This window comes from Ursus americanus, chromosome 20 (genome assembly GCF_024610735.1).
Source record: "Ursus americanus isolate L20-20 chromosome 20, mUrsAme1.1.p, whole genome shotgun sequence".
Classification (NCBI taxonomy): Eukaryota; Metazoa; Chordata; class Mammalia; order Carnivora; family Ursidae; genus Ursus; species Ursus americanus.
In genome coordinates this window covers 45,930,121-45,944,637 of record NC_142146.1, presented here as the reverse complement: position 1 = coordinate 45,944,637, position 14,517 = coordinate 45,930,121, and the positions used below count along the sequence as shown (strand labels likewise).

General features: G+C 41.7%; 2 protein-coding genes across 11 annotated transcripts in view; one reads left to right on the top strand and one right to left on the bottom strand.

Annotated features, from left to right (window-relative positions):
- The window catches only part of MED12L (mediator complex subunit 12L), a 318,600-nt gene that overhangs the window by 142,263 nt on the left and 161,820 nt on the right, over nt 1-14,517 (bottom strand). The gene's annotated exons all lie outside the window — the stretch shown is intronic.
- The window catches only part of P2RY14 (purinergic receptor P2Y14), a 52,397-nt gene continuing 44,141 nt past the window's right edge, over nt 6,262-14,517 (top strand). Inside the window, exon 1 of the mRNA XM_045812631.2 lies at nt 6,262-6,482. The gene's annotated coding sequence lies outside the window, so the exon portion shown is untranslated. The remainder of the gene's footprint in view (nt 6,483-14,517) is intronic.

The window sequence follows — 14,517 nt, the reverse complement described above, 5'->3', positions numbered from 1 at the left end:
CAATGTGTGGACCTTGGCACGATTTAATACTTCACATAGAGAAACACAAAAAGGCATGTTTGTACTCAGGTTTCCTGCCACATTATACTTTTTAAAGCACATCATCAATTATTTTACTACAAAGCACAAAAAATTCATGGCGTCCTCAGTTCGGAACTCCTCAGCAGGACAGTTAGTATCCTCCACGTTATGCTGCCCCACGTTGGCTGACTTTCCATCCACAGTACCCCCACTCCCACTGTTTAATCCCAGATTGAATTTCACCCCATTCTGTAAATAAAAGCACCATGTAGTAAGAACCAAAACCATCTCCTTCACAGATTCTTTTAGAGAGCCACTTCCAAACCCACTTCCTTTAAATATCTCTGTAAATTCATATAGTGTTCATATTGGGCATTGTACTACAAATCCTCTGTCATTCTTACCTCAATGTAGTTCTCAACGTCCAGTAGAATCCTGCATGTAGTCACACACCCCCAACTCCCATACACAATCATAAATCACTTGCCAGCAAAATCTTTTAACTTTTTTCTTAATGACATAACACAGTAAATAGCTGCTATGGTTAAAATAAATTCACTGAAAATGTTCATATCTATCTAAAGGCCCATCAATAGTGACTGATTAAGTAAATAATGGAATACTACAGAGTCATGAAAAAAGAATAAGGAATTTTTATACCTGCCTACCAGGAATAAGTCCCCAAGACAGCAAGTCAAGAAAAAGCAAAGTACACTAGTGTGTCTTAGCATCCAATGAAGCAAATGAGGAAAATCAGGCATACGGCAATAGCAATAAAGTCATTTTTATACTCACTTAAAAGATTTTGGGGTAAGGAACAAAATAGGACATTTATAGAACCAAGAAGTAAGAAAGTCGGCTTTTAAGGACAGTTGACGGCAGGCTGGATGGAAACTGAATGGAAACAATAACAGACATATTTGGGGATTACGTGTGTTAAACCCACTCTATTTGTAGTACAAATACACAAGGGATGTTTATATATAACCAGTCTCAGCACTGACAAGTCAGAGTCCAGCCTGGAAGCAGTGTTGAAGAAAGGAAATGTATGTGTGCCTGTGAGCACGTGGGATGGGTGGGGGTGGCCGTCATCTCCAGGGTATTTGGAAGGTTCCGAGAAAAAGATTAATCAGATGAAGTCCTACAGTACTTTAATCTTAGGGTTCCACAAAAGGAAATGGGAAGGGGTTGAAGGAACATAGAATTACGTAGAATAAATCAAAATAGCACAGAAGAAAACACTACTTTATCTTTTCTTGTTTTATTAAAAATTTGGGACAGTGCATTTGTGCGTGCAACACACACAAACACACACAGAAGTGGTGGGGGAAAGGGCAGAGGAAAAGAGAGAATCTCAAGCAGACTCCATGCTGAGCTCAGAGCCCGTCATGGGGCTTGATCTCATGACCCTGAGATCATGACCTCAGCCAAAACCAAGAGTTGGAGGCTCAACTGACTGAGCTACCCAGGCATCCCTCATTTCTTTTTTTGATAGTAAGTCCTGAAAGTAGGGAACATGACCTCTACTTATGTATTATTTATTATGCTTAACATGATTATTTTATTATTAATTTTACATTGAGTCTGGTACCTAGTGTTGAGTAAAGCTTATTACGTGTGTTGCTAAACAAAATATTTAATTTTAAAAATACATGAAGATTTGATCAATAGTGTGTCAGGATAAAATGTTTCTGCGAATATTAGTAAGACATTTATTTTCAACTGCAAGAGACAAAAATGTGTACAAATAATCTTCACATTGAAAAAAAAAAGATAATCTTCATATTTAAGCATATCCGCAAAATGCCCAGCACGCACCTCAAAGAAATACAAAATGGTGGCAGGGCCAATTTGCAATCCTGCATTGAAATATATCTGAGTCCTCCACAAAAATGCTTGTGTTTCCCATAAGCTCCACACATTGGGACAGCTGAGACCGGTTTTCAAAACGTGGGTGACACAGTGAGGGGCACAAAAAAAGGAAGACTCCACTCCTAAGACTTTTCTGCTAAGAAGGGGGAGTAACGGCAGACAGTATAAGAACAGATTCACACCATTCATTTGCATCCAGTGGGGGGAAAAACTGATGAGAGAATTTATCTGAAATATAAAACTAAAGGCCTCAGGAGAAGTCAAACATCATTGTTTTTGTTGCATAAGCCCCTTTCAATCCTCTTCCTTCCTCCTCGGGTTTCACCTAATCTTTGGTTGCTCTAGTCTTACTCTCTCATTAGGTGTCTGAATTCTCTTGTCCTTACCACCACTCTACTGGTACACTGATCATTAAACTTCTGCTCTGAGGCCACATGTCTGCATGAGTGTCCAAAGCTAGAGCAGCAAACGATGAAGCGCCCCGGCAGCTGGAGTTAGCTAAACACACAAAACAGGCTGAGAGGCAGGGTATCTGCCCAGAAGACGAAAGTTCCTCCGAATGTTATAAAATCAGAGGTCTCAAAACAGGAAGGCAGGGATGCTCACACATGGCCATGTTTCAGAATCACCTGAACACATCTGGAAATACAGATTCCTGGTGCACCTGGGTGGCTCAGCTGGTTAAGCATCCAACTCTTAGTTTTGGCTCAGATCATGATCTCAGGGTCACCGGATGGAGCCCCGCATAGTGTTGGGATCCCCAGTGAGTGGGCAGTCTCCTTGAGATTCTCTCTCCCTCTGCTCACACCTCCCCCGGGGCCCCATTAAAAAAAAAAAAAGAAGAAGAAAAAAGATTCCTGAGCCAAAAACACAAGGATTCAGATTTGGTCCCTTTGAAGCAGAGTCTTGGAATTTGCATTTTTACAGCTCCCCGGGTGATGTCGATGGCCAGTCAGATATATAAAGCAGGACTTCAAAACAGTCAGAACTGCTTAGAGTCCCTGGCGAAGCACAGGGCAGAGAGGACCATCCAGAGGCCTGGGGGGTAAGAGGTGGCAGCTCCAGGTGTTTCCTTTAAGTCTCCCAAGCAGGGAAAGATGAATCACAAGACCTGGACTAACCGCCCTGTCAGTAAGGTCCTATGGCCAAAAACTTTACAAAGGCAGATAATCTATCTTGAGAAATGCAGTCTTAAGAACACAATATGAACAGGGGCGCCTGGGTGGCACAGCGGTTAAGTGTCTGCCTTCAGCTCAGGGCGTGATCCAGGCGATCTGGGATCGAGCCCCACATCAGGCTCTTCTGCTATGAGCCTGCTTCTTCCTCTCCCACTCCCCCTGCTTGTGTTCCCTCTCTCGCTGGCTGTCTCTATCCTGTCAAATAAATAAATAAAATCTTTAAAAAAAAAAAAAAAAGAACACAATATGAACAGATAATTCTCCAAGTTCTTCTTGGAGACTTACATGCTCTTCTTCTGCCAATTCCAAGCCAAGTACGGTCTTCACCTCTGCCTCTACCACTTGCCCTGGCCCCTGTCATCCTTACCACATGCTCCATTTCATCTGCCGCCATCGCTCTCTGTACGCTCCTCATCTCACACTAACATTCTCTGTGTGCATACCATCAGCAGTTTCTGATGAGAAAATACACTTTTCCTGTGTTCCGAGCATATAATGTCCCAGTGTACTCTCAGATGCTTCATGGATTAACGAATCTGAGCTCAGTGTTCATCTGGTTCTAGGAAACACCCACAGGACTAGAGAAGGAATCCTAAACTCTGGCTCTAAGACCTGTTCCAACGTCCAGTCCTGTCACCTCCTAGCTTGGACAACTTTAGCTTTCTGAGGCTCTACTGTTCTCATCTGTAAAAAGGCACAGTTATCCCTCAAATGGTTCCTTGGTGAATTGGCTGTAAAAGGATCTAATTCAAAGAAAGTGCTCCTTAATTGAGTGTATGCATCTGTGTTCTGGTCCAATCCTTGGCAATGATTATTCCTTGAGTGCCCAGCTGTCCCCTTTGTGCCGTCTTTGCCTGCCACCTGCCAATCTAATTACAGACAGATGCCCCAGACCGGCTTCCCACAAGCCAAATACAGTGCACGGGCAGGTTTTGTTTGGGCCCACCAGCCGTTAGGCTTATGTTAATCTGAAAAGTCTGATTTAGATAAGGGCATGCAAAATCAGGAGAGCCATGAAAGTGCAGTCAAGAGCACCGGCTCCAAATCCTAGCTCTAAGAATCTGGACCTAACTTAACTCTGTGCCTCAGTCTCATCTATTAAGAAAAAAGGTGAGGGGGACGCCTGGGTGGCTCGGTTGGTTAAGCGTCTGCCTTCAGCTCAGGTCGTGATCCCCAGGGTCCTAGGACTGAGTCCTGCATTGGGCTCCCTGCTGAGCAGGGAGCCCGCTTCTCCCTTTGCCTGCCATTCCCCCTGCTTGTGCTTTCTCTCTCTCTCTCTCTCTCTCTCTCTCTGACAAATAAATAAAATCTTAGGAAAAAAAGAAAAAAGGTGAGGGAGGGGGATAGTAGCTCACAGAGTTGCGAGAACTCTGACTTTAAACACATAAGGTGTTCAGAACAGTGTACAAAATCAACACGTAAGTTTCTGATTACACTGGCTCATCCAATGGACCACGACAAGCTCTGGCTACGAGGCAGCTGACCCCCTGGGTGGGCTGTGAGCTCTCTACCGTACAATTTCTTAATCCCTGGGGGTCTTAGACAGGATCTACCTCACTTAGACTACCTGCCATCACGTGACCACCTATACAGGCCTCTCTCTTTGACCTTGGACTTAGTAAGAACTGGTACCAGGAGGTAAATAAGCAGCTCCAATGAATTTAACTTAATTCCTCCCAGTCATACTCAGTAACAGGTAGGCAGAACACTCCATGGTGAAAGCAAGAAGCACAACAGAGCATGCGGACAATGAATGGGTGCTTCTGAGGCCATGAGAATAAACAACGCCTCCCGCTATAAATCAGGGAAGTAAAGCACCCATTTAATCAGCATGTTTACATCTGAAGGACTCTGTGGTGTGCCTGGTAATAACCACACTCTGAAGGCTAGTCCTTACCTACATGTATTTCCCCACCACATCTCACTGGTGCCGAAGCCAACAAGCCTAGAGACTGCATGCACACAGGTGTTCTTAGCCCCATCAGTCTGGGCAGCAGCAAGGACCGCATGGGCCCTGGCGAGCACGGAAGAATGGATCCCTCACATAGACCAAAGCTGGAAGTTTAACTAAACCATCCGTGGGTCCCTTGGTGCCCCTGCTCAGAGTATTAAGGATCAATAGTGACTATTAAGTTTGTGAGTGAGGCACAAAGTAAGAAAATGTGCTTTATGAGGGAAAAGACTTGGGTCTGACGGGATCACAGCTCCATCTCCAGGATCTGAACACTGCCTACCACATAGTAGGTCTACACAAAGTATCTACAACAGCACCTGGTTTATCATGAGCACATAAATAAATACTTACAATTATTGTAAATGCTCATGCATATGCTATGTTTTTAAATCAGACCGAACTTCATGAGTTAAACCATAAGCGCATAATTTGGCAATGGAACAACCGGAGTTGAACACACCTGAAATGTAGGAGCCTTCCACAGAGCTGTAGAGGGCGTGGTTTTCTTTCTTTCTCAATCTGGCTCTGAGTCACTCAGTTTGCTAGGGCCTTTGTAGCCCAATTCTGAGTGCTTCCAGATCTCACGGCACACTCTATTCCCTAGGACAGATGCTGGAGCACTCTTCAGGACATGACAAATTATACGATATAACTCGAACTAAAAATAGGAAGCAGCTCGTGCCTCTTGCTTTCAAAACAGTAACATAAGCAGCACAAACTAAGCAAGAGGCGAACAAATGATGAGTTTAACGGAAGTACTACTCACAATCTATTTGTCGGTAATGCTCAAATATGGAAAAATTAATGTGGAAAAAAAGTGGCAATGGCAGCACCTCTTATCTAACAGACGTGGCCGCTGATGTCAAAACGCTTATTTACTCAAATGCTAATTCTGCATCTCCAGGCAGCCCCAATTCCCACCTATATGTGAACAGTGCGTTACACTGCACGGCTGCTGTTTCTTCCTAGGAGGGGCTTTCAGGCAGAAACACCTCTTACCTGCCTCCCTTGCTCACTGTCCATTCTCCACCTTGTACCATCACAAGTTGATGTGGAGTTTACAAAGAAAAGCTCTTTGGATTGATGCCTGGCTGTTCATTTGCCAAATGTTGTGGTGACGTTGAAAAAAGTAGTAGAAAATTTCAAGAAGGGGCGGGGGTGGGGGCAAGCTTTTTTTGGATCACTGAAGGAAAAGCAGCAGCTAGCACAGAGGTCAGCCTGACACCCACAGAGATCCAAACATCTCTCTGTTTCCATTTCCCAGCCTTGAGTAAGTTGTGACTGACCAATTGAGCAGTGACAGGAGACCGATTATTTTGTGGTTTCTGTCAAGTTCCTGATTTTCATCTGCTCTTGAAGACGAGCAGGAACTCTGTATAACAGTCTTAATCTGGAGCGTACCCTGAGACATTCTGAAATGGATGCTGTTTAACTCGCAGGCGCAGGGCAACAGGCAGGTAAGGAGACAGCTTCGCCAGCAGAGCACGTGAGCATGTGTGAATGGTGCAGTAGAACAGAAAGGATCTGTGAGCTGGGCAGCAACAGTGCCCAGCAACACTGGATGATCCCCATTCTCTTTTTGTTTGAGAACTGTAATTGGTTGCTATGGGATTATATTTGCTCACGCTGAGTTTGGGATTCAAATCTGAAATTTTATCATTGATAACTACTTAGGATTTCCAATTGTGGCTGTTAAAATATATCTGTGAAGAAGAGATATCAAAGAAAATGCCAAAAAGGTGTTTATCCAGGACAAACATTGTAAAAGCTTGTAAATGTGTATCGAAATTGCCTCTAAAAACTATAAAATCAATTATTACAATACTTATAAGGAAGTGTGAATGCTTTTGTTTACAGTTGCATGTGTGCCTAGACATACAGTTATTCCCTATATGTACATATATAGGTAAAAGCTTTTATCTTGTTGTTATTGGGATAAATTAACCCTCATAATACCTTATAAGATATTTATTTGCCTTTAAAGAGAATTATAAGCTGCAAAAACATCTCTCCTATGCAGAGCAAAAATTTGAGTTTTTATGCTACTTATTATGGTCTATGGCTAATCAGCAAAATTATTTCAAATACTTTAAACATTATGAAATTAAGTTACACACAGGGAAATTAACACAGATCCACACTGTGAGCATACTCAACCAATGTCATGCAATTCATCTAGTCCAGAAATATATTTTTAAGTACACTTAAAAAAAAAATCACATTAGGAGGGGGGCACCTAGGTGGCACAGCCGGTTAAGCATCCAACTCTTGATTTCGGCTCAGGTCATGATCTCAGCCCCACATCCATGCCCAGCATGGAGCCTATTTAAGATTCTCTCTCATCCTCTCCCTCTGCCCTACCCCACCTCTTTTAAAAAAAAAAAAAAAAAAAAAAAAAAATCACACGTAAAAAAAAAATAAACTCCCGCACACATTGTAGTTTACATATTCATCTTGTTAAAACAGACTTGAAACAAAGTCTTCAGCACTTAAAAAAAAACTAAAATATCACTGGTAAGTTAAAAAGAAAAAAAGAGGGGTGCCTGGGTGGCATAGCAGTTAAGCGTCTGCCTTCAGCTCAGGGCGTGATCCCGGCGTTATGGGATCGAGCCCCACATCAGGCTCCTCTGCTGGGAGCCTGCTTCTTCCTCTCCCACTCCCCCTGCTTGTGTTCCCTCTCTCACTGGCTGTCTCTATCTCTGTCGAATAAATAAATAAAATCTTTAAAAAAAAGAAAAAAAAAAGAAAAAAGAATACATAATGTACTCACCATAAAATACCAAAATAATATATTTTTATATGATTTTTGAGCAAACAAATTTTATACTTCAATAAAATCTATAAATACACATATAATAGTACACACACACACACACACACACACACACACACACACACCCCTACCCGGTAATCGACACAAAAACTCAAAGTTATCATGTCCATTACAGTGCGGTAAGGAAGAAATGAGGGGACACCAAGATACTCAGAGCATCAAGACCCAATAAGGGGAAGTAGACAGGGTATGGAGAAAGAATTACTGTTTGCTGAAATGTTATACTGCCCCTTTTCCACTTGAGGAAGCAGGTAGAGAGGACGTAACTCTCCGGACCATGAGCCTGAGCCCTCTATGAGCCTGAGCCCTCTGGGCACACAGAAGGCACTTGTACTCCGTGTGCCCACTCGTGGCAGCTCCTGAGGCCACAGGGTTTCAGTCAAGCCAACCTTACCACTGCCACACCTGCTCCCTCCCCTTCCACCCTCCTCCAAATCACTCATCAGCAGGTCCTAAAATTCCTCCCCAACTACTTTCTCCTCAATCATGTATTTGTAGGATAGTATTTATATTTCTCCGGCTATAAGAATGCTCCATCCAGTACCAGGCACAGATATTAGGGGGCAAGTTATACTTGAAACATAAATTACAATTATGCCTGACATCTTTAAACAGAATACAACTTGGGGGGGAAGAGGCAGCGATAGAAAAAGAAAGTTTCTCAAAGTCAGAGAATTGGGGGGAAGGAGAGAGGGGCCACTTTAAAATAGCTAATGGGGGGTGCCTGGGTGGCTCAGTCATTAAGCGTCTGCCTTCGGCTCAGGGCATGATCCCAGAGTCCTGGGATCGAGCCCCACATTGGACTCCTCCACTGGGAGCCTACTCCTTCCTCTCCCACTCCCCCTGCTTGTGTTCCCTTTCTCACTGGCTGTCTCTCTCTGTGTCAAATAAATAAATAAAATCTTAAAAAAAATAAAATAAAATAATTAAAAAAAATAAAAACAATAAAAATAAAAATAAAATAAAATAGCTAATGGGTACACTAGGCAACAAGGTACTAAGTAACTACCCTCTAAGAGGCCAGGCTACCAAGCTCCCTGAGTCCCTTTCCCTGATATAAAATTCCCAGCTGATGCTGCTTATCTGGGGGTCCCCACTTTTATAGCTGAACCCCACATTCACATTTGCCTTACTAATAACATTGTCTACAATCTAAACCAGTTAATGACAGGGCAAAATAATGAATAAATGCTTCACAAGCAAAACCACCATATTATCCCCACACAGTTAGGCATGACATTATTTTTGATCAGAAAAATTTAAAAAGGAAGGAAGGAGGGCGGGGGAGCAGAAAGGGGAAGGGGGCGGGGAGAGAGAGAGAGAACAGGGGCAAGGTATTTCCCATTAGATCAAAGATGCTTCTGGAGTAAACTGCTGGACAAAGGAATACTGTTGCCTCTAGAGTGAATTTAGGTGTTGAGGCTTCCTGATCCTCTGTCTCTGTTAAGAAACCAGAAGTGAGATTTATTTCATCTGGTTTCGGCATTGCCATGAAAGTTAGGTTGGCATTAACTGAGTTGTCTCAACTTCCCCACATGAACAGTCTCTGGAATACCAAGAACACACCAGTCCAGAGGTAAGAGGCTGAAGCTAACACAAGCTTACTCTGCCATCCTCCTTATGGGTACCCTCACTTGCAGAGGCTCTGGAATAGAGCACTATTGGACAATAAGGAGAATTTCTTTCAAATGAAAATTACATCATCAGCATAAGAGTGCCAAGGCTTTTTAGGTAGACCAGTGGTTCTTAAAGTGTAGTTCCCAGACAAGATGCATCAACATCACCAGTGAACTTGTTAGACATGCAAATTTTTGACCCCACGACTACTGAATTATGAAACCTTGGGGGTGGAGCTTGGCAATCTGTGTTTCAACAAGCCCTCTAGGTAATCTGCTGCACATTCAATTTTGAATTCCACTGGGTAAAAGGACCGTACATCCTGGGACAGGGTCGGGCATAACTGTAAATAGTACGCCACCCCCACTTCCTACTTCAGAAGTGTCCTGGTTTGGACAATAAATTACATGGTCATCCTTACGTTTCAGATTAAATACTACAAAAGGGACTGATTCATTGGTCGGGCTCTATTTACTACTTGGGATTTCAAATTGCTTCAAGTCTGCTGCTACATTCTAGTACTAAACCCACAGAGTCCCTGAATGCTGAAAAATTCATTGCCTCATAAAAATCTAGGGGACAAGTCTAGAGAAACCAATTTCAGTAGAGGTATCCTATCTTCACAAAAAATTACCCACTAATACTATATGAAATGCCAAGCTTCCTGAGTAGAAATGGGATCAAGTCTCCTCCATCATATCTTTCGAATCCTTTTAACTAAATATTCTGGCTCCTCTACAGAGAGTTTTCTTCTCCCAACTAGCACCCTAGAAAAATACAAGCCTAGTAGGTAATTTACTAGCCTTGTTTCTATAGTAATACCTTAGCTATATTAGTTCCCAAAAAACCAAGTTTGCCACAAAGCTTCCCACTTCACTGTTCTTTTAAAGGCAAAGTAAAATGTTGGTCATATGCTTTTGGATCTGATCAATTTTTTATTCCTTTGAAATCCTTTGTCTTCACACGGCCTAAATTAAATTGCTGTTTTTTTATTCAACTCTGAAGTCTTCCATCTGCTGTTTCTGAAAAGCATCAAAGGTCTCCGACACGATGTTCTGACCCTTCATCTCTCAGATGAGAAAATAATCACAGAGGGGTGGTGGCTTCTACTCAATTACGTAACATCTGTTGTTAAAGTCAAGATCTCAAAGAGAAAAAGATCAGCTAGCTATTTGGCTGCTCAGGCTTGACCCAAAGGAGACTGTGCACTTTGATGTGGTCACTTGGACAAAGAATCTGATTTTCAATTTTCCACGATGACACACACTTATTTTTATCACGTTACTAGACTATAGTGACAATTCCCACTAAGCAGAGTTGCAACATGTCAAGTTTTCTTTTATTGTGGGAGAGATACCAACCCACTGCTTACAGGATCTTCCCAGTGAGTTCAGCCCTAAGGTCAATGGTTGGGGGATGAGCTCACCAAAGGCTTCACCTAAGGAATGTTTCCACCCTACTACAGAGGGTAAATGAAATCTTCTCATTCTAGACAAATTTCAGTCATTCGTTCAGTAAACACTGATTCCATACCTTGTGCTCCCCATGATTCTAGATGCTAGGGGTAACTCTGAAGGCAGCAGACTCCCTGACCTCCTGAGGCTTACATTCTAATAGGCACAAAGACAAGCCTTGACACCTTCAATTCTTTCTCCGAAGAAATGATACTTACTCAGTTATGACAACAACCTTTGCATATGCTTTATTGTACTAGATAGATTTTTATTTTCTTCATAGAGATTTGAAAGGGACCTATTCTCATCAGAAGCCAAACAACATTTATGAACTTGATCTGAATCCCTGACCTAACCTTGTTAGAAGGTGATAGCCCTACATGTACTGATGACAAAAAACAGGATATGGAAAATGATACAAAATTCAGTTACATACCCTAGGAGCTGGCCCTAACATTTAATATTCTTTTTCCTGGCTCTGAAACTGCCTACCTATGTTTCTGCACAAGGATCTCACTGCCTCTTTCCCTACTCCAAACATCAGTGCATGTACCGTTTTTATAGAAGTGAAAAAAGGAAGAGAAAGGGTATGTTCTGAGATGAAAAGAAAACTTAAAATGTAAGGTTAGCTGCCTTGTTATCACTGAATCTATGAAGAGTCTGAACACAGCAGCAGGCTCTTTGACCATGCCACTGAGACAGGTAGGTGGTTAAAACAACAAAAAAAGGGAAACAAAGCATCATTTTCAGAAAAGGAGATCTCCCTTAAATACACCATTTTAATTTAAAATACTTAATGTACACTTACTGCCTAATCTTTTGGGGTTGTGGCAAAACCTTTTTTTTTTTTCTGAGTAGGGGTCTGCTAATTTTCCTTCATAAACCATAACATTAGCATACTGCCAGTCATGTTCAGTTTTTTAGTTTATTTCAAGTAGTATGAGAATTTTAAATACTTGAGAAGCCATGTGAGTAAAAGAACAAAACAAAATGAAAAACACAGACCTAGATTCTTTCTTTTTTTAAGTGTTGTCTTTTCAGATTTTGTTCTCTGAATATTTCATTTTACACAGCTAGAGCCACATACATATGTTTGTATCTTTCTTTTTTTCACCATCCATCATACAACACAAACATTCTTGCATAACACTAAGAATTCTGCAAAGTTATTATCCTTAAGAGCTCCCTAATATCCTTGTCCCATACAGGCCCACTATTTACCTAAACAACCCACTAATTTGAGACACATTCAGTGTTTCCACCGTTTTTGTTATGATAAATAATGTTCTGATGAATTCCAACCTTGCTCTGCACTTTGGGGTTTTGTTTGTTTTTAGTAGTATCTTCCTAAACTAGAATCACAGTGTCAACAGCGGTAAATAAGGGTCTCAATTCACCTTACCAAACTGCCTTCTGTAAAAACTGCACATGAGGCGCATGGGTAGCTCAGTCAGTTAAGCGTCCTAAGCGTCCAACTCCTGATTTCAGCTCAGGTCATGATCTCAGGGTCATGGGATCAAGCCGTCAAGCTCCACACTTGGCGGAGAGTCTGCTTCTCTTTCTCTCTAATACATAAATAAATCTTTTTTTTTTAACTGCACAATTTATAGTTTCACTAGTTGAGAGTGACAGTCTCACTGCATCTTTACCAGCACTGAGGTTTTGTGTTGAATGGTTGGTTTTAGGTCTTTACTAGTTTGATTGTTTTACACATATGGCATATTGTTGAGGTTTTAATATATCTTTGAGGAAAGGTAAAGTCAAATATGACTATAGTTCATCATGTCCTTATTTCTGTGAATTTCTTGTTCAGGGCATATAGATGTCTCAGAGATGGGAGGTATGCAGCGATGATGCTTTTGCATGGTCTCATTTATCCAGTTGATATACTTACAGACTTGGGTACAGATTCCTGGGTTATTGGATTCGCCACAAGGGGAAATTCCCTAGAACACCAGGCCTTGCACGGTACCTCTGCACATCACTAGTACCCCTGAGGCACCGCTGCAGGCAATGGTCTTGGAGTTGGGGAGGCCAGCACATAGCACGGACTTTCCCAGCAGGGACTTACTCCTTATCTCCTTATCTCCTAGGAGGAGATAAGCCTGATATCCACGCACAGGAGCTACAATGGAAAGGTCATTCTGGAGGGTCCGTTGCGATCTCAACTCCAGACTCCTTTGGGAGCCAACTATTAGACCTAGATTCTTAAGCCTTCGAAAGAATGGTGTGTGTCTTAGCCTAGCAAGGAAATAGCAGTGAAGTCTGCAAACAAAAGTTCAGTGGATGAATGGCAGTAAGGAGGATCTTAACAAATTAACTACACCATGAAAACAACATTCTGCCTCACTAGTTTTTCTATATCCATTCATCCCCCCTGCCTAAGAAAAGGTGTATGCCTTGCTTTCACTAAGGGAGACAATCAGTCCTCAAATCTACAAAGCCAAGGAATATAGTATAATAGTAAAGAGCAAAGAGCATGCATTCTGGAATCAGACTACATGGTTTCAAATCTTAACTCCATACCACTTACTCTGATATCACCTTGATAAAGTTGTTCAATGACTCTATGACTCATTTCCCTCACTGATCACAGAAACTAAATTAATAAATATGCATAAAGTACCCAAAGAATGACTGTCATGACATCAGAGTAGAGTCAATGTTTACTGATGTCATCACCATCATCATCTTATTTCTCAGTAACATAGTACACTGGTTTGATGACTACAAGAACAGTGGAAGCCAAAGGGACATATTCCAATTCTACCTTGCCACTTAATCTCTGCTTGCTCAGTGTTACTTATCTGTAAAAACACGGTAAAAATACCTACTTAAGGAGAACTACTGTAGTTATTATAATACCTGATATACAGCTGACAACCAAAAACTACAGCCACTCATATATATAAAAACCTACAATATACACACATAATGTAGCAAATCTGCACTCCAGCCAATGTCCTCTCCTGCACATTTATCAAACCTCCATCCCAAGAACCTTAACTAGCATTTGATCGTCGACTCAGCATTTCAATTTCACTTGGGGCAGTGGAAGAAAAGCTATCTTCCCTCGGGAAATAATTCCTGAGAAGATACCCACTTAACACGTAGGCTATAATCTGGGGAAAATTATGTTCTACATTGTGGAGTTAAAATAGGAGCCCAGAAAAAGTAAAGAGCACTGTGTACTGAAGCATCCGGTGGACTAAAGAAACAAAATTAGGCTGAGTCTTGAAAAAGGAAAATGACATACCAATGGAGGGGTGGGAAAGGATATACTGAGTAGGGAAAAAACTTCAGTTAATATGTTTATTGACCCCTAAATATGTCTTCCTTTATTCTTGTCTTGATCTCTTGGCCCTATTTGGAATTATTTTCCCTCCAATGACCAATCTCTGACATTTATCAATTTCCATCTTCAAAACACAACATAAACCATCTCTTGCCCACAAAGCCTTTCCTGTTTGACCTTTTCTGAGAGCTCCTGTGGTGCATACTCCCTGCCATCTTTCCAATACTCCACACCATTTACACAGAAGTTTACAATATGCGTTCAACGCGTTCAACAGCCTTACTGCTCTAAGA